Source organism: Cupressus sempervirens, chromosome 8 (genome assembly GCF_028749045.1).
Source record: "Cupressus sempervirens isolate cs-2001-9-10 chromosome 8, ASM2874904v1, whole genome shotgun sequence".
Taxonomy (NCBI): domain Eukaryota; kingdom Viridiplantae; phylum Streptophyta; class Pinopsida; order Cupressales; family Cupressaceae; genus Cupressus; species Cupressus sempervirens.
In genome coordinates this window covers 609,750,939-609,771,720 of record NC_143125.1, presented here as the reverse complement: position 1 = coordinate 609,771,720, position 20,782 = coordinate 609,750,939, and positions in this window count along the sequence as shown.

Here is a 20,782-nt window from a genome sequence, read left to right as displayed (position 1 = left end):
ATTTGATCAATAAGATGTAACAAAAGCACCTAGAGGAAAGGTTGAGTTATGATTATGAAATGAACTACAAGGATCAGTTAACACAATGATGACATGATGTATTGATGATCTACTTAAGGTTAGAAAATGGCTAGCTACACTTAGAAAGTTTAGAAGAATAAGTTAAACAAAGTTTATCTACCAAGCTTGACCGAGTAGATAATGGGTGCTAAGAAAAGTTAGTGCAAGCCAAGAAGAAAGTCAGTTGGAGCTAAGTAAAAGTAGAATCTAGTGGATGTCAAGTAAGTCAGTTGATGCTGAGTAAAGTTTAGTTGATGTCAGAAACTAGTAAACTTTAGTTAATGTCAAGTGATTTTATAGTTGATGCTGAGCAATGCAATATGTGTCGAACATCAGATGATTGATAATGTCAAGCTACTGCATTATGATAACTTGATCAAAAATTCATTGAATCTAAGCTGACAAGTTTGTTTTCTTTAAAATTGTGAACTAGGAGGAAGATAAGATTGATGACCTAGTGGAACAAAATATGAAGTAAATCATTTTTAGGAAAATTCAAATGGATTCTAGGAGAATATTCTAGAAAAGGCAAGATATGGGGTAGATACATTGTATCCTACCTAATCCATCCAAAAACCCTAATTTGGACGATGGATAATGAGCGAGAAAATATTCTAATTTTCTATTTATAGGAATGTCTAGTCATAAAGCAAGAGAAAGGTTGGTGTCATGTTGAAGAACCTAAGAAGGAGAAGGAATTAAGAGTTTTACTTCATCACATGACCCAAGAGAAGAGTCTACAATGGCATGTTAAACAAGAAGGCTTAAGGAGATGAATGCTTGAAGGGTGAACAAGCTATCAAAGTTGCAAAGTATGAAAGCCAAGTAGAATTGAGGACTAGATAGAGATCTATAATTTGCAAGTGAAGTTGTAAGTTGTATCAGATCAAAGCTCTACTGTTACTTTCTAAAAATTGTACCATTCTAGGGTAAATCTTTTGGATTAAGGTTGACCTAATAGTCATTGGAAAACCCTTTAATAGGGTGGAATTTCAAGTGAATGATCTAAAATCTTCTAACAAGGCTCACTTTTAACAAGATGATTGAAATCTCTTAACTGGGTCACATTTAATAGTGTGTATTGTAAACTTTAACAGGGTTGGCCTTTCACAGGGCATCACTTCAGAAGAGTGAAAAAGAGTAGCATATTACTAGTTACGATTGCTTGGGGTGTCACATAGAGGATTGTGTTCAATTAAAAATAGAGCCTTTGTAGCATTGTAGATTTCAATAGAGGTGGCTAGTAATGACGTGAGAGTTTTGAATTGAAAATGAGGTGCATAACAAGCTAGACAGGAAGATTTTCTCAAAGGTGGTGTCTAATTCTACTTACCTGGTGATGTTATAGGGCTCATAATCTAGTGGCCAAGCTTGTGGTGCTACCTATACTTGGTAGTTATGTTCTATAGAATGGTTTGCATATATTTTAGTATTTATTTAATTTGTGTGATGAATTCAATATCTTTTTCAACTTTGTCTTAAGATACAGTAATTGATGCTAAGGATAGTAGCATGGGATAAGCCCTATCATTCAATTATAGAAGTTGAAATTGGAGTAACATGGAAAGGGTTGTGGTTTGTAGAGTTGGGAAGACCTTTTCCATAGTTGTGCTTAATGAAAAGTAGGCTTCCATCCCATGTGTGCTTCTTGAAGTAGTACATTTGAAGAAGGTGCAATATTAATCCTTTTATTGAAGGAAGTAGATCAACTTCTTGCCTGTCAATGACCAAATTGCCATGTGGGGGTGTCTGAAAAACATGGGGGATTGAATAGAGATGATGGTACTTTGACTTCATTAGCAACTCAACAACATAAGTTTCACAAGTCCATATTCATCAGTAAAAACTATAGTTGTTCTCTTATCTAACAAAATTTGCAAGATGTGAGCATTTAGTATTGGCCATGTTACATCTCCTTAGCATAGGATCTGTCTACCCCATGATGAATAGCTATTGTTGAATCACTGTTGATTTTTTCCATAATTTACCCACCAATCCATTATGTCAACATGCGCTGAGAAGGGAAGGGAAATGTTTGATAAAAGATGCTAGTTGATCATCATTTCTATGACTAGGACTTCATTTTGTTCTTCCATTTTTCCTATTCTATCTACTTAGTATATAATTCCCTCCATGTTTTGCATGTGTGTTTAGATATTATTCCAAATCTGTCACCATCCTCATCTCTATTTTGACCTAATTTCACACCATGTTTACAAGCTTCCATTATTCAAATAGTTGTTTACATTTGTAGTTTGGCTTTGATACCATGTTAAATTCCAAAGATCGATGATGCAAATGTAATGGTATTGCTTATTCAAGGTATGTGTGTTTCAAATGTACCATTATCTTAGATTTATATATAGAGAGAATAGGCCATGAATAGACATGTACCTTCATGGGACATGTCTATTCTTTAATCAGATAATTAATAATAATAAAAAATTATATATATATATATATATAATTTTCTCATATAAAAATGACCTCATATCTCAATATAAAGAAAACACACACATATATATAAATTATATATAGGTTTATCCAATCGAAGCTATCAAACATTGACAAGTAGAACTATTTCTAGAGGTGAGATTGATTTTGTACAAGGCATAAGAGTTGCCATCTTAGAGAATATGTCTACTGCAACATACTTCGAACTATTGCCCTTTCTGTAGTTGGATAGCTAGATATGAAGTCAATGGAACTAGATTCCTATGACTTTGTTGGAACGAAGAAAGGCTTATACATTCCTTGTTTCTTGTTTATCAACTTGGTTATGACACATGCACACCCAAAGATTGATCCAAATACAAGTAGCAAAACAAGTTCTGTTTTGATAGTTAAAACTTAATGCAATTAAGAATGTTCAAGTAAGCTATAGGATATTTTAGAACAAAAAAGAAGAATAAAAAAACTGTAATGCATAGCATCTAGAGATGTTGATAGTTACACTACTACAAAGGTTTAAAAAGTTGTTCATCACACTCACTATTTTTGCCTTGAATATTTTCCTTTGATGTCATTCCTTCGTAATGCCTTTACTTTATGCATTGATTATCATTAATGTTGTGTTGACAATTATAGTAGCATTTTATCTAAAACCCTTCATGAATATCATTAATGCAAGAGGTAGTGAATGTATTCTTTTCTATTCACAAATATGGCATTACATAAGACAAGATCCTTGAGAAGCCCTCATAATGATGCAAAATAGTGATCTCTATCATTCCTTTTATAGTTTTGACACAATCTTATAAATCTATGGCACATTAGAATATGTGTCATATTAAGCCTGCCTCTAATAAACCCTTAAGATCGTGAGTTATGATGAGGAAGAAATGTTATGAACCCTTTAGAATCTTCTCCTTCTACACATCACACCATGTTTTATCCATGAGGAGGAAAAGTTATGAGCCTACTCTCTCTCACTCTCTCTCCCATCTGCTACTCTCTCACTCTCTATCTTGTCACATCCCCTCCTCTCTCTCTCCTCTCCCATCCCCTACTCTCTTTGTATCACACACTCCCATCCCTCCCTCTCTCTCAGGCTACTCTCTCTCTCCCATATCTCTCTCTCTCTCTCTCTCTCTCTCTCCCTCTCTCTCTCTCTCTCTCTCTCTCTCCCCCCCCCTCTCCCATCCCCTACTCTCTCTCTCTCTCTCTCTCTCTCTCTCTCTCTCTCTCACCTTCCCTCTCCCACTGCCTACTCTCTCTCTCTCTCCCTCTCTCACCCTCTCTCCTCTCCCATCCCCTACTCTCTAGATCTCTCACACATACTCCCATCCCCCCTCTCTCTCCCTCTCTCACTCCCTCTCCCACTCCCTCTCCCACTACCTACTATCTCTCCCTCTCACTCTCTCCCCCCCTCTCTACTATCTCTCCCATCCCCTACTCTCACTCTCTCTCCCATCCCCCTACTCTCTCACACACTCTCTCCCATCCCCTAGTTTCACTCTATCTCTCTCTCCCATCCTACTCTCTCTCTCTCTCTCTCTCTCTCTCTCTCTCTCTCTCTCTCTCTCTCTCTCTCTCCCCCCCCCCCTCTACTCTCTCTCTCTCCCCTCTCCCATCCCCTACTTTCTCTCTATCTCTCTCTCACACACACACACACATAGCCATCCCCCCCCCCTCTCTTTTGCTCTTGCTTTGCATATATTCTTCCTTCTCTATGTAATATTTAGGTCTCAATAGTGCATACACACTATAGTGCACACATGCTATTGAGACCCAAATTCAAAAAGCTATAAATAGTGCATGCATGCTATAGCTCACACACGATATAGAGCATACACGCTATTCAAAGCTTTGCATTAAACCAAGCCTAAGGCTTGGTTTTTCCTTGGAGATCCAACCCAAAGGTTTGGAGTTTATAAAAAGTTCTAAGACATGTTTTACTGCAAACATACAAAAAATGATTGATTTTTCTTGTGTGCTCTCCTTTAAGATTCCTCATGGTTGGGCATCAATAAGATCGGGTTACATGACATTGTAGGTCTCTATTTTAGCTATATAACCATATAATTTATTTTTAATTTGAACTATTTCAAGCCTTTCATCTATAATTTATTTTGAACATATGTCCATTTTTTATTAAAAAGTACCATGTACTAATTGGGTTGTAGATTTTAGCTCCTTCATCAAATTTTGCAACAACTTTAGTTTTTTAGAAACTAGACTCCATTCTACACTCTTTGAAAAAAAGAATTTTTGATTTTAGATTAGTTTTCAATCATTTCTAGGGGATCTCATAGATATTTAACATTTTTGGGATGTGTCTAGTTGAAAAATTCATTAAAAAAAAAAATTTATAAAATTACTTGAAAAATCTAGGATAAACTACATAGCGTTAAGTAACTTTTGACCATAGTGATTAAAGAATTTTTTTTAAAAAGTTAAAATTTTTGGGGGGGCACACTTTGTACTATGTTATGTTTTTTTGGAATAAACAATACCACTTTCTATGGCCTCATTTTTTCAGGACCTAAAACTAAACCATTTTGAAAAAAAATTAGTAGTTTAGAAACTAGAATCAAAGGACTACTACTGTTGTTTTTGTCATATCTTAAAATTTTGAGCGTAACTATCTTCAAATTCTTGTTGAAGTTTAGAAATTTCTGATTTTAGAAAAAAGGTGTCCACTTATACCCCCCTTTCGGTACCACAACTTGGTGCACTTACCCTAGAGATAAGATTTCTAATGCCAAAACCATGATTATCAAACCAAATATTTCCATTCAACTAGTCATTAATTTAGAGAAAGGCAGGCTTATGGATTTACCAATATTTCTTGTTTCTTAAGACATTAACAATCTCTCTTATAGGAAATACATGAATGACTAGACTTGAAATATTTGGGTCAAGAAATTTGGCTTTAAATTTTCATATTTTAGACTTATTAAAAAAGGGTTATTTTTGGTTTTTTTCTGCAACCCCAAGTATAAAAAAAGATGTGGTAGATAGTCAATATTGGAAGATAGGGCATAGTGTTTTTAGGAAATTTTTTTGGTTGCCTAATGTGTTTCTTGAATAAATTGTGGCTCTTTCATGTCCTAGATGGATTATGGTGGGGAAAATACCACCCTTCCTTTGGAATTTCGTACAGCATGTCCTAACCCCTGTTGGCAATGTAATTATAATTGATCAATCTAACATAATTTTTCTACACATGGATGCTTACATACTCATTTCTATTAATCCTAGAGTGAAAATTCTTAATGTTTTAACCTTTGCCATTGACAATCAATCTCTCTTATCCTATCACCTTCCTTGGAGAGTTTAACATGTGTTTCTTGTGCAAGGAGGGACATTGGAGAAGATATTTCCCTGTTATCAAATCCGATCTTAAGGTGGGTCATTTTCAGAAGAAATCTATAGATGCCTAACTTGTGTTACAAATTTCTCTCTCTAACTTCTAATCAAAAAATCCAGAATGATCTCAATGCTCTTCAAGAAATTTTTTGGCATAAAGATAAGGAGAGTGATTTTATTGTAGATCCTTAGCCCCCAATTATTACCGAGCTTCCAGACATTGATACTATTGAATTTGGCCTGGAAAAACTCCAAACCAAACCTAAGTGCATGGTTGTTAATGACCAACAAATTTCTCTTTAGAAGATTAGGAGTCTCTCTTAAACTAGGTCTACACCAAAGTTTGTCATTTGTAGTAGCATCAGCTAAGAGGATACCTTGGCCTACACTCTCAAATGAATAAATTGTGTGAGAGATATTGTAGTTTCAAAGATGGAAATTCCCCTAGAAGAAGTGGATGTAAATACCTTAGGCATTTTGGAGCATAACAAGATTAGTAGTAATAACCTTTTAGAACTCACAGATAATTTTGAAGGGATAGATAAAATCTCTGACTTACAAGTTATTCTCATCCTTGCTAAGTCTACCTTAAAACCATTAGAGGATCATCCACTAGTGGATAAAATTTGCTCTCCTATTGTTCCCTCCCCAGCTAGTGGTGATGATATCATCAATTTTTTTGTTAATGACAATAAAGAGGAAGGTATGGTCATTGATGAGATACCCCTCAAAGAGGGTGAAACATTTTCCTTTAAAGCTCATAAAATGAAGATGGTACTTAGGAAAGAAAATGTCCCATTAAAGTGCGATGAGAACCAAGACTAAGGAGAGTAAAAAGAGAAATCCCAACTTCCTAGTTGTTTTAAAGGGTTTAAGGCCCCCATAAGAGACCACTACTAATTGAAATAAATAATGTAGATCCAACTAGCTTCTTGGAATGTGAGAGGATTTGAATCCATTGATAGAAAACATGTTATCAAAACATTCTCAAATGCTATTAGAGGTATTGACATAATAATGATGCAAGAAGTGAAAGAAATTGGTTGTGGGCTTGGCATTAGCCTCAAATGCATTTAGAGAGATGTTGATTCATTCTCCACCACTCATCCAAAAGGTAAGGGAGGATCCTCCATTTTAGTTGGTCCTAATTAGAGAAAGAATATTCTAGAATGGGGAACCTCACCTTGCAATAATGCAATCTGGATTAAACTTCATAATGATTTCAAGGAACTTGGGATTTGCAATTTATATGGTCCAAGTGATTATAAAGATAGGATCAATCTTTGGAACTGGTCGAGTGATCTTCCTAATATACCTTGGATAATGGGAGGTGATTTTAACATGGTTACAGTAGTCTTTGATAAATTGGGAGGTAACAAGTTTAATTGGAAAGGGAATGAATATTTCTATAGGAATGGAATGATTGACAAACTTAGACTTTTTGATCCTCTTGAATGTCTAAAGGTGAGCACATAGTAATTTGGTTTACATGGTCCAACTTCTAGAGTGGTGGGAAGAGAATATTTTGTAGGATGGACATAATCTATGAAAATAAAGACATGTTTAGAGTTGAGTTGGGATCCCATGATATTTCTATTATGATTACCCCATATTCTATGTTTGATCACCACCCAATTATTGCCATAGTATTTGATATATGGGATCCTCCTAAATGCCAACGTAAGAATGATGCCTTTTTCCTTAACATCTCCATCTTAGAGGATGATGATGTTGGTCAAGTAATAAAAATAATCAATTGGTCCAATAATAAACTTGGGTATAAAGGTGATGTTATTCAATGCTAGAAGAACAAGATTAGATCTTGGAGGAAACTATTCCAAACAATAGGAAAAAAAGGAGCTATGGATGGTAGGAAAGAAGAAATAAAATTTTCAGAATAAGATTCTAATGCTAGAAAAAAAGTCTTGTGTAGAACAAAAAATGAAAATCTTACTGAGGAAATAACAATAATTAGACATGTAATTGGTATTCTGGATGTTACGTAGGGTTGATTGTCATAAGTTAAAACCTCTCCATTTTAAGGTCATTTACTATGCATTGCCGATAGCTTCAGTCATAGGGATTTGTAGTATATTTTTCTTTACATGGACTATCATTGGTTTTCATCCTTTTTTATTTATGGCTTAGGCTAAAAGCTTCCTTTTTTTTGTTATTTATTTTGACTTCTCACTTTTACTATATTGTTGTTTTTGGTTTATAATATTGACATCTATCTAGATTATCATTTAATTATTTGATCGGTGGTTTTGTGGTGCTGATTTGATTATGAGTAAAGGTTACGGAAATTGTATATTTATTTTGGGTATAGTTAGTGGTTGTATTTCAATTGTAATTAGTTATTATAGTTTTTTGGCTTCTTTTTTAGGCTATATATAGGTTTTAATTCATCCATGTCCTTATAAATAATTCCTATTTTTATTCAGATGATATATATAGGAGATAATGTACATATCTATTGATGCCTTTGTCTTTGCAATTTATCAAGGTCTTTATCATTCTTAACTGAATTTTAGGTAAAATACTATCTCAGACTTTATATTATCCATTATTAACCAATTTAATGCAAGATAGCTAGATAGGGATTATTGCATTTCGGCTTTATGCATGTTTGAGGTGGAACTCTTACCAAGAGAATGTGGTAGCCTCAAAAGAGAGTTGTACTTTAATGCCGATGTAAACAATTTTTTACACTATAATGTATTATTTGGATTTTCTGAATGGGGTATGCCCCTTTTATGATGTAATAATAAAGGACAAAAGTCCTAGGCTAGACTGGAGGTTTTCTTTCCTTGTTCTTTCTTACTAGTGCCTATTTGAATAGTGGAATGCTACTATAATTATTTTATCAATAATAATATATTATCATGGCCTTGGTCGTTTACCAATTTAAATAAATAGTAATTAGACATGCATTAAGAAGACTTTAGCATAGAATAATATAGGGTGCCAAAACTAGAGCTAGACTCAGTTAGGTTAGCATGGGTGATAAAGGATCGATGTACTTCTTTAACATGTTCATGGAAAAGGAAGAAAGAGTTACAATTGATTAGATACATAATGATGACAAGGATATCCATTATCAAGAGGGAATCCTTTAGAAATTTGCATAGTACTATAATATTTTGTTCACTTGTGAGGATATTGGAGATACTAGTGAAATTTTGAAAGAAAAAGTGTCTAAACTCATCTCTAAGAAGTTGGATCTTGTATACACTATAAAACTATATCAAATAATAATAGAAGGTGAAATTAAGAAACTCTACAAATAATGACAAGGCCCCTAGCCCATATGGGATTTCTATTGAATTCTATAAACATAATATTGATTGGATTAGCAAGGAACTACAAAAAGTATATAATGATGCATTTCCAAAAGAAACATTGGGAGGAAGCATTAATGCGAGTATGATTAAACTCATTCCAAAAGAAGGGCATAAAATGTTGATAAAAAATTGGAGGCCCATAATGCTTCTAAATGTGTCTTATAAAGTCCTTGCATAAATATTAGCCTCTAGGCTTGAGAGCATACTACCCAAGATTATCTCTAAAACCCAAACTATCTATGTAAAAGGAAGATGCATTCTTGAAAATTTAGTTACCTACTAGTAGGATTTGGATTGGGTGAAGGAGACCAATCAAAATGCAAGCATGCTTCTACTTGATTATGAAAAATCATATTATAGAATTGAATGGGGATTTATAAAAATGATGCATAAACAAATAGAGTTCCCATAGTTCTACTATATTATGGTTCATAAATTGTTCAAGGTCTCCAATGCATGTGTGGAAATCAATGGTTAAAGGTCTCCTTTTTTTTTTTTTCTATCTAGGTCTCTCAAGTAGGGATGCTCCTTAGCCCTTGCCCTATTTTTATTTCTAGTAGATGCATTGGGTTATATTTTAAGAGATAGTGGCTTGTCACCTTATGTGAAAGGTATCATTTTTTGGAATGGTGACGATCTCATCAATAATTATTTTGTGAATAATATTGCTATTAACCTAGTGATGGAAGAAAGTGATATTAAGAATTTAATGTCAAAATTAGATCTTTTTTGCTTAGCTTCTTATAGTATAATTTCTATTCCAAAATCCATCATGCTAGGTTTGAAAAGTGATCCCCCAACTTGGAATAGTCAATATTGATTTTCCTAGGGAAGCCCCAAGAACATAGTAATGTATCTAGGGATTGCATTTTTAGTTTACCCTAATCTATCAAATATGTGGAGATGGGTAAAAAGAAATATTGATAAAAATTTTACCAAGTGGAATGTTAGGTACCTTTCCTTAGCAAGTGGATTGCAAGTATGTTAGAAAATCCTCTCCTCTTATACTATCTACTATGCATCTGCTTGGATGTTTAACTAAATCCATATCATCTAAGGAAAGCCCATGTTGTTAAGTGGCAATGATGTACCATGAATAGAGTGATGGGAGGACTTGGTCTTAAGGATGTCAAATTACAAGGTGTGGCTCTAGTTGTAAAATGAATCACTGAAGAAACTAAAGGAGATGAGCCTTGGAAAATACTAATCATTAATAATATTAGCAAGGGTCATCCTGCTAAAGTCTCTTATTGGAAGAACTTATATCTTGGGGATATCCTCTTAGGTAGATTCTCTATGAAAGTGGAAGGCTCTTGTGTCAATTTGGAAGTATTGGGAATCAATGAGATAATTTGTCAAAACCAATGACCTTATCTCAAAAAATAATTCTATTAATGGGGACTTGTTTATTTGGTAGAGCTTAAAAATTGGGGAGAAATCCTTAGCATTGATGCAAGGGTGTTTAGCCAAAGGTTGGGATAGTAGATGTATATACTCCTTCAAAGATATCTTGGTGAATCTAATGTTATCTATTTGGGAGAGTTTATGATCTAAATATAACCTTTGTGTTACTCAAAAGAGGACCTATGCTATGTTCGAGAAAGTGTGTGGGCTTGTGCTTCCCTCTTATCTTGTTGCGATTAAAAGTGGTAGCCCCATAGATCTAGCCTAGCAAGATGTTAACCCTTTTTCTAATACTGGTGGCTAAATTGATTTATCATTTCCTTTCTTCTAGCTTTTTCATCTTTGAACATCTAAATTTAGTCAAGCATTTGATGTTAGCATAAGTGCTGATGCTATGGGGGAGCATTGTAGAACATTGATATGATGTATTTATAATTGTGCTTGTCATTGATGATAGCATAGTAATAAGTTTGTAAAAGACTGATAGAGCAGAAAACTATAATTTTTGTATTGAGAATATTATATTAGATATTTGATGATGTGAAGTTACCAACACATACTACATTGTGTATTTTTTACATGGGCAAGTGCACTGAACTTGAATCAACAATGTACAAAAGATATGGTTGATTTACAGAGAACCATATAGAAACAGAGTATTAGGAAAGCGGTTTCTATTGCAAGATTTCTAAAGCTCATTACAATCATAGTGAAGGGTTGCACAATGAACTTGAGATATTTTACTAACTATTGATCATGTCAGAGAGTGCACATGTACGAAAGTTGTACGTGTGAAAGTTTGTGTATAACTGTGAGCTGACAACATTAATTAAATGTGTATTTCATTTAATTAACATATGATGATGAATTATGAAGTTGACTCAAGGATATATTAATTAAGTATGGTATAAAGGAAAGATGTTTTTCATGTTTTAGATAAAAAGGAAAAAGAGAAGACTTGCAAATTACTAAGCAACAGAGAAGAGTGACATAGTAATGCGTGTAAGTGACCTTAAGGGTTACTATTACTAATCATAGAGTTCCAGTTCTAATTGCATGATCTGAAGGTGAAGGAGTCCAACATACTGGATGGAGGAAGAAGTAAAATCCTATTACATATATGCTATTATGAAAGGAATAGTACCGAGGTCAATTGGATAGTGGGTTCATTGATCTGATCCTGAAGCTAGTTGGACAGTTGGTTCAACTACTTTCCACAACTCCTAATAGTGTTGGAATCTCTGAATAGGGATTCAAAGTCTTCTAGAAGGGACTCTTTGTACTAAATTTTTTAATAGACTCCTAACAGGGTCCATCCTCTAACAAGGAATATTCATATTAGTACATCATTTTGTGGGCATCATTTCCAGTGAGGTTTTCCCTCTGATCAAGGGTTTCCCTCGTCAACATATCTAGTGTAATTGTTTATGTGCATCTCTTTATGGTTGATGGTTAATTTGGTTGGTTGGTCAAGATTTCTTAAAAGAATAAATGTTTTAAATTATCATATAACTGATTCACCCCCCAGTTATATTGGCAAACCATTATTTCTAACAATTGGTACTAGAGCATTAGGTTCTTGAAGAAAAAGTTTAACAAATTTGGGAGATCCATGGTGAACATGTTTAGAAAGAAAAGTTCAAGATTTGATAGCACAAATTACGACAACTAGAAGGATAAAATGAAGACTCATCTCTTGTGCATGGGCCCAGGATATTGGCTTGTAACCAAGGCATCTAAAAACATTGCGGAAGAAGGTAATTTTGAAAGGTGTACTGAGGAACAAAGAGAAGTATTTATGTGCAACATAAGGGAAAGAGAAGAAATATTGTTAGCTCTACCTAAAAGTGAGTATAGTAAGGTAAAACAACTCAAAACATCTCATGAAATTTGGAAAACCTTAGAAGCTAATAATGAGGGTGATACACATGCAAAAACAGTTAAATTACAAAATCTATATTTCACATTCCAAGATGCTAAAATGATGGAAGAAGAATCTGTAAGAAGCTATGGTAGAATATCTGAGATTGTTGCAGGAATCAAATCTCTTAATGGAAAGAAATCTAATGATGAATTAATATGAAAGATCTTGAAAATTCTGACACCACCTTACAAGACAATAACATAAATGATTTGGTTAATGTTACATTGTACCACTAATTTTGCCAAAGAAATATTGCTTGATAGATTGGAAGTTGAAGAATTTGATCTTAAACAATCTAGAGAATTAACAAAAGTTGAGACAACATTTATTGCATTTAGTATTAAACCTAGTCTAGCAAGGAACACAAAAGCGCAAGAGGACATTGCTAGCAGCAACAAGTTTATGGAGGAAAAGACCCAGGAAGGAGTGGCTCTTCTTGTGGAAAGAGAAAAGGCTGGTAAGAATATCTTTAAATGTTGAACATGTAATGAATATGGTCATTATGCATTTAAGTATCTTAAAAGAGAAAGAAATTATAAGGGAAGATTCAAATCTAGAAGACCTAGAAATTTTTTGTATGCATATGAAGAAGAAGAAGAAGAATCTAATTAGAAAAAAAGTGAAGATGAATTAGGATTCATAGCTATAAAGGAGGATGATCTTGATAGAGAAACTAGAGAAGAAAGCAACACGATTTCACAAGTTGAAAGGAAAGATTGGATCAGTGATACTGGATGTTCACATCGCATGACTGGTGATATGAGTAAATTTGTCAAATTTAGAAGCCATGATGGAGGAATTTTCGGAGTAGGGAATAATGCAGCCTACCATATTATAGGAATTGGATCTATCACACTTGATGGTAAAAAAAATACTGATGATGTTTATTTTATTGATGGACTAAAACATAACTTGTCAAGTGTTGGACAACTTATGGACAAAGTTTACCAATTAGAGTTTGGTAATAACACATGCATCATCTAGGACAAGGAAGGAAAATTGCTTGGTACTGGCACAAGAACTAGAGGTAATGTATTTTAGTTAAACACCATTGAAATTACATGTTTAGTAGCTAAAGTTGACAACAATTGGTTATGGCAGAAAAGATTTTGTCACACAAACTTTGATAACATTGTGAAAGCCAGTAATACACTTGCTATGAGAGATTTACCTAAGATCACTAAGCCCATTTAAATTATTTGTAAGGAATGTATCTTGGCTAAGCAGAAGAAAGTTTCATTTCCTAGCAAGCAATTTGGTACTACACAAAAGTTGGAATTGGTTCATACAAATTTGAGTGGTCCTGCAAGAACAAGAGGATTCTATGGAGAAAGGTATTTAATGATTTCTATTGATGATTTTACCAGAATGATGTGGGTAGCTTTTCCTAAAGAAAAATTAAAGGCATTTGAGAAATTCAAGATATACATGAACAAAGTAGAAAATGAATCTAGAGTTAAAATAAAGAGCTTAAGATCTGATAGAGGAGGATAATTCACTTCTAGAGAATTCAATATCTACTGTGAAGATCATGGAATCAAGAAACAACTACCTTAACCCCATCACATGAGTAGAATGGGATTGCTAAAAGAAGAAATAGATCAATTACTGAAGCAACAAGAGATAAGTTATTTGAAAATAATGTACCAAAGATTTTTTGGAGAGAAGCAGTCAATACAATAGTATACACTCTAAACAGAGTACAAATTAGAAAAGGTATGGAGAAAACACCTTATGAGTTATGGTTTAGATACTCACCATCAGTCAAATATTTCAGAATATTTGGAAGCAAATGCTACATCAAAGGAGATGATGATATTGGTAAGTTTGATCCAAGGAGTGATGAATGTATGTTTCTTGGCTATTCATTAAAAAGTAAAGCTTACAAATGTTTCAACTATAGAACAAAAACTATAGTAGAGAGCGCAAATGTGAGAATAGACAAAAAGTTTGGCACTAAAGAAAAGATGGTGGATTATAACCCTGATGGAGATGATTATTCTAGGATGACCAATAGATGTAAAGAATTATTTCTCAAGACTAAAAATGACTTGTAGAATAATGTGCAAACTAAAGAAGTAAGAGAAGAACACATTAGCATACCTAAAGTAAGAATTGAAGTAGCAACTCTTACCCCAAATAAGAATATGATAAGAAATCATCTTGCTGATCAGATAATAGGAAGTAAAGAAAAAGAAATAATGACAAGAAGCAGAATCAATGAAGAACTATGCCTAATATCTCAAGTAGAACCAGAGGTGTAGATGAGGCAATCAAGGATAATCATTAGATGAAAGCAATGGAAGAAGAAATTCAATAGATAATAAAGAATGACACATGGGAACTATTCCCTAGACCTAAGGACAAACATGTGATTGGTACAAAATGGGTATTCAAAAGTAAAATGAATGAACAAAGGAGAAGTAATAAGAAACAAAGCAAGACTAGTATGCAATGGCTACTCTTAGCAAGAAGGAATTGACTATGAGGAACATATGCACCTATAACAAGAATGCAAGCAGTTAGAATGTTCTTGGTATATGCAAAAAATACAAATTTCAAGGTATATCAGATGGATGTTAAATCAGCATTCTTGAATGGAGAACTTGAAGAAGAAGTTTACATTGAGCAGTCAAAAGGTTTTCCTTTTATAGAAGAAAAGGATATGGTTTACAAATTAAAGAAAGTATTGTATGGATTGAAGCAAGTACCTAGAACTTGGTATGGAAGGTTAGATAAATACTTAGTAAAGGTTGGATTTGCTAAAGGAACAATAGATAATAAATTGTATTTGAAAGAGATAGAAAATGGTTTGTTGATAATCATTGTATTTGTTGATGATATCATTTTTGGAGCAAATAATGAAGCTTGTAAAAAATTCTCTAAAGATATGAAGAATGAATCTGAGATGAGCATGAAAGGAGAAATGAAATTCTTCTCAGGATTGCAAATTGTTCAAAATAAAGAAGGAATATTTATTTCTCAAACTAAGTATTTGAAAGATTTGCTGAAAAGATTTGGACTGGAAAATTGTAAACTTGTTGGAACTCCTATGGTAACTGGTCACAAGTTATCAAGCAAGGATGAGACACCTATTGTTGAACAAAAGAGGTACATATCTATGATTGGAGGATTACAGTATCTACCTCATAGTAGACCTAATATAGCAAATGTGGTTGGAATTGTGGCAAGATTTTAGGCTGATCCTAAAGAATATCACTATGCAATAGTAAAAAAGATATTTAGATATCTAAAACTGACCTCTGATTATGGCATTTAGTATGGCAGAAGTAATGATTTTACTCTTTGCACTTATACTAATGTTGATTGGGCTGGAGATACAAATGATAGAAAAAGAACCAGTGGAGGAGCATTCTTTCCTGGTGGAGGATTGGTTTCTTGGCTAAGCAAGAAACAAGATTGCACCTCACAAAGCATTGCAGAGGCAAAATATGTTGCAACAACAAAAAAATGTAATCAAGTCATATGGATGAAGCATATGATGAAGGATATTGAAATTATATTCAAAGAACTTGTTATCATTTACTGTAATAATACAAGTATGGTTAACAAGTCTATGAATCCTATTTTGCATACTAAGACTAAGCACATTGCTATAAATTATCATGTATTGAAAGAGAAAGTTGCAGAGAAAGAAGTTAGACTAGAGTACATTAACACCAAGGAACATATTGTAGAGATTTTCATAAAGGCCTTACCAAAGGATACATTTGAGTACCTAAGAGGTATGCTTGGGGTTATGCCCTTGCCTATTTTAGAATAAAAGATGCAAAAGTGCAACAGTCCAGGGTACATAGCATCATTGTTAGACTAGACTGAATGCTAATGCTTCCTCAATGGGGGATTGTTTGTGGTGAATAGAGTTAGCAAAGGACTCTTGGTAATTGGTAATTGGTATACAATAGTGTCTTTAGAATCTTGAATTGTTTATGGATTTATATTAAAAGTTGTAAAGTAACAAACCAGCTTGTGGTTGTGTTGATAAATTATTGGATATTCAAGAAAATTCAACCATTTGTGTACTATCTTTGACATTAATGTCAATGGGGGAGAAGTATGACATGAAAAACATTTTACTATGGGGGAGAAGTGTTGTAATAAAGAATTTTCATAAAGCAAGATTTGATTGATGAAGAGGATTTGAAAAGACTTGTTGGTGTTCTTGGAACTAGATGTTTTTCATCTATGTTGCCATCAATCCCAAAGGGAGAGAATGTTAGCATGAATGCTGATGCTATGGGGGAGCATTGCAGAACATTGATACGATGTATTTATAACTATGCTTGTCATTGATGAAAACATAATAATAAGTTTGTAAAAGACTAACAAAGCAGAAAACTATGATTTCTATATTGAGAAAATTATATTACTTATCTAATGATGTGCAATTACTAGAACATACTACATTGTGTATTTGTTACATGGCCAAGTGCGCAGAAGATATGCTTGAATTATAGAGAACTGCATAGATACAGAGTATCAGGAAAGAAGTTCCTATTGCATGATTTCTATAGCTCATTACAATTGCAATGAAGGGTTGCACAATGAATTGGAGATAGTTTACTAATCGTTGATGACATTAGAGAGTGTGCATGTACATAAGTTGCACGTGCAAATTTTTTTGTATAATTGTGAGTCCACAATATTAACTAAATGTGTATTTTATTTAATTAAAGTATGATAATGAAGTATGAAGTCAAATCAAGGATTTATTAATTAAGTATGGTATAAAGGAAAGATGTTTTCCATGTTTTAGATAACAAGGAAAAAGAGAAGACTTGCAGATTACTAAGCAGCAAAGTAGAGTGACATACTAATGCGTGTAAGTGACCTTAAGGGTTACTATTACTGATCACATAGTTCCAGATCTGATTGCATAATTTGAAGCTGAAGGAGTCCGACTTACTGGATAGAGGAAGAAGTGAAAGCCTATTACACATCTATTATTTTGAAAGGAATAGTACCGAGGTCAATTGGATAGTGGGTTTGTTGATCTAATCTTGAAGCTATTTGGATAGTGGGTTCAGTTGCCTTCCATGACTCCTAATAGGGTTGGAATCTCCTAACATCGATTTAATGTCTCCTAATAGGGATTCTTTGTACTAAATGTTGTAATAGACTCCTAACAAGATCCATCCTCTAACAACGAATATTCATATTAGTAAATCATTTTGTGGGCATTATTCCCACCAAGGTTTTCCCTCTAATCAAGGGTTTCCCTAGTCAACATATTTGGTGTAATTGTTTATGTGCATCTCTTTATGGTTGATGTTTACTTTGGTTGAATGGTCAAGATTGATTAAAAGAATAAATATTTTTAATTATAATATAACTGATTCACACCCCCCTCCCCCAATCTCTTAGTTATATTGGTGAACCATTGTTTCTAATAGTTGACCCTCAGTTTTAAAGATTGGGAAATAATTCTTGTTGATTTGTAGCATAGACCTAATGAACCAAACAAGTTATGCTTTCTGTGGAGACTCCTCTTGCACAAGCTACCCATTCTTAAACCAAATGAGGTTTTCAATGTTTGACCCTGTTGTAGGAAATCAGAAACCATCTACCACATCTTCTTTTATTGTGTCTTTTTGAAGGAAGTCTTGGCCATATTTCAGATTATCCTTGATCGGAACTTTAACATTCATAATATCATTTCAAGGAGATTTTTCAGTAACAATAAATATTGTAATCTCTTTTGGTTTTTTCTTTCTACTAAAATTTTATGGATCTTATGGAAAAAGGAATGATAATTTTTTCTCTAGTAGTATTAGAAATCTTATTGGGTCTCTTAGCAGACTCAAAATTTATGATATTTCTATGCAGGTTACCTTGGTTTTGAAGATTGCAAAGGATAATTCATAGAAGCTTCTCCAGAATGGAACAACCACCATGTTGAAGAAAGAGGTCAAGTATGATTATATGATAGAGATTGATAAAAGGGTTCCTTCCACATTTGTTAATGCTGTAAGACAAGAAAGAAGAATGATCCCAAAGAAGAAAGAGACTTGTGTTATTGTTGAACCACTGGCCTTTCTTTGTCTAGTAGCATTTATTGTGACATTCCCAGGTCCACAAGGATGGGCTACAATAGTCCCTATAAATGTCATACTTGAGTAATTATAGTTGCTTCATAAACCTTATTTTTCTCTATATGTATATGGTCTTGTTGTTAAATACTCCTTGATGGGTCCTTTATACTAAATATGTAATATCTGATGGAACAAGTGATACAAGTCAAACTACTTTAATGGTTATAGTGTTGTAAACTTTTTCAAATCTCATATACTCAATAATAAATTTTAAAATAAAATAAAATAATGCTACTTAAATTTTTAAAGATTCTTAACTAAAACTATAATGATGTTAAAAGAAATATTAAGGGATAATGAATAAATAAATAAATTTAAATTGATAATATTTATCTGTGTATATTGTAATGGTCAATTTATCTTTAATTAATCCAATAGGCTTATATGTGGGAGCTTTGCTCCCAAATTTTATATTTTTTTGCTGAGAAATTGTTAAAATTTATTTTTCACTATTTTTCACTATTTTTTGACTATTTGAGTTGTTTTTTATATTCTATTTATTTCCTTATATTCTTGTAGCTCATAAATTATAGAAACAAATTAAAATTATAGAAATAAATAAATTCTATTTTTCCCTCTTTCTATTTCTAATGAATTTGTTGCATCACATTAATAAATTAATTATTTCAAAATTTTACTCAATAATGTTCTAGTTGTAAATATAGAGAAGGTGTTGCAACAAAGCTAGTTCAGAGACATATTCTGATACACTCAGGGCCCGTTTGGTTATTGGAATACAATTTAGGAATGAGAATCTGAAACCCTTGATTTGGGATTTTGGAACTTGAAATCTAGATTATGGTTTCTAAATTTATGTTGGGACCACTTGGTTCAAATTAAGAATTCTATGTTAGTGTTCTTTCCTTACTTTATGTTCTATGACTGGAGAGCAAAATAGCATGAAAGAATTGTATGATGAATGCCTTAATTTGGAGTGTCCTTAATATTTCTTGTTTGGCATTACTATTCTGCAACATTGGGAGAATGTATTTAATGTCTTGCATTAGTGATTTGGGGTAAGGGGTTATAGGTTTCCCATGCCAATATTGCCCATTGTTTGGCATGGGTTTGAAACTATAATTTGACTCTCCGTAGTACTTGGCTAGGTGTTATTTCTCATACCATATTTTGGCATCAACATTTCCACTTGTAATGCTTGCAACAACTAATTGTTGGCGTGGGAGGAACTCTAATTTTGTGTGTTCATCTAGACCAGGTCATTTACACCTATTTGGGCATTTACACCTACTACTATTGTGATGATACTCCTAATCAATTGAATATTTTCCCCCTACATTTGTCAACATGTTATTTTTCCAGGGCCTCGTGTTATCTAAAATAGATCTGCATTTTTTATTGAGGCCATTGAAGGCTTTCTATAGTCACCTACAAGTTCCTTTATTTGACTATAATTTCTTAATAGTTGAAGCATCTAAATTGCAAATATTTGATATTCAAAAATGGGCATGTGGATGTCAAATCCAATTAAATTTCACTTTATTTGGAATCATCACTTTTTTTAAAAATGGGATTTAAAATAGGAGTCCCAAATAACAAGTATTTTGGAGGAATACATAATTCTTGTTTTGGGGGTCAAATGGGGATACAAATCCACATTTGCTTGAATTCCAATTCCTATTTTGTGACCCAAACAATGGATTAATTTTTTGCAAATTATAACTCTTGCTCAAATCCACTTCTCTGAACTCACTTTGTATTCCTTGAATTTTTCAATAATCATATGCAGGTGGATAAGGTAATTAATTATTTTATTTTTTATTTAGTAGCATGTTAAAATTAGTTGCAAGGTTGTTATCTTATAATATTATAGAAATAAATTTCTAATCTATCTAGAAGAAGCACAAACTAAGGAAGATAATGCAAGCATGTGCAATGTTGTTCATCCACATCCATCTATTTCTTTCTTAAGCTTAGAATCATGTTTTAGAAGTATCACACTGAGAGAGAGAAAGTTGTAAGAAATTTCATGGAAAATCAAGAAAAGTGGGAAGCCAAAGCTTACCAATCTTAAATATTATTTAATGTAATCTATATGCATTTTCTTTAGATCAAATTGAAATAAAAGTTTTTGAATATTTTTTTAAAAATGTGGATAAATCTTTACT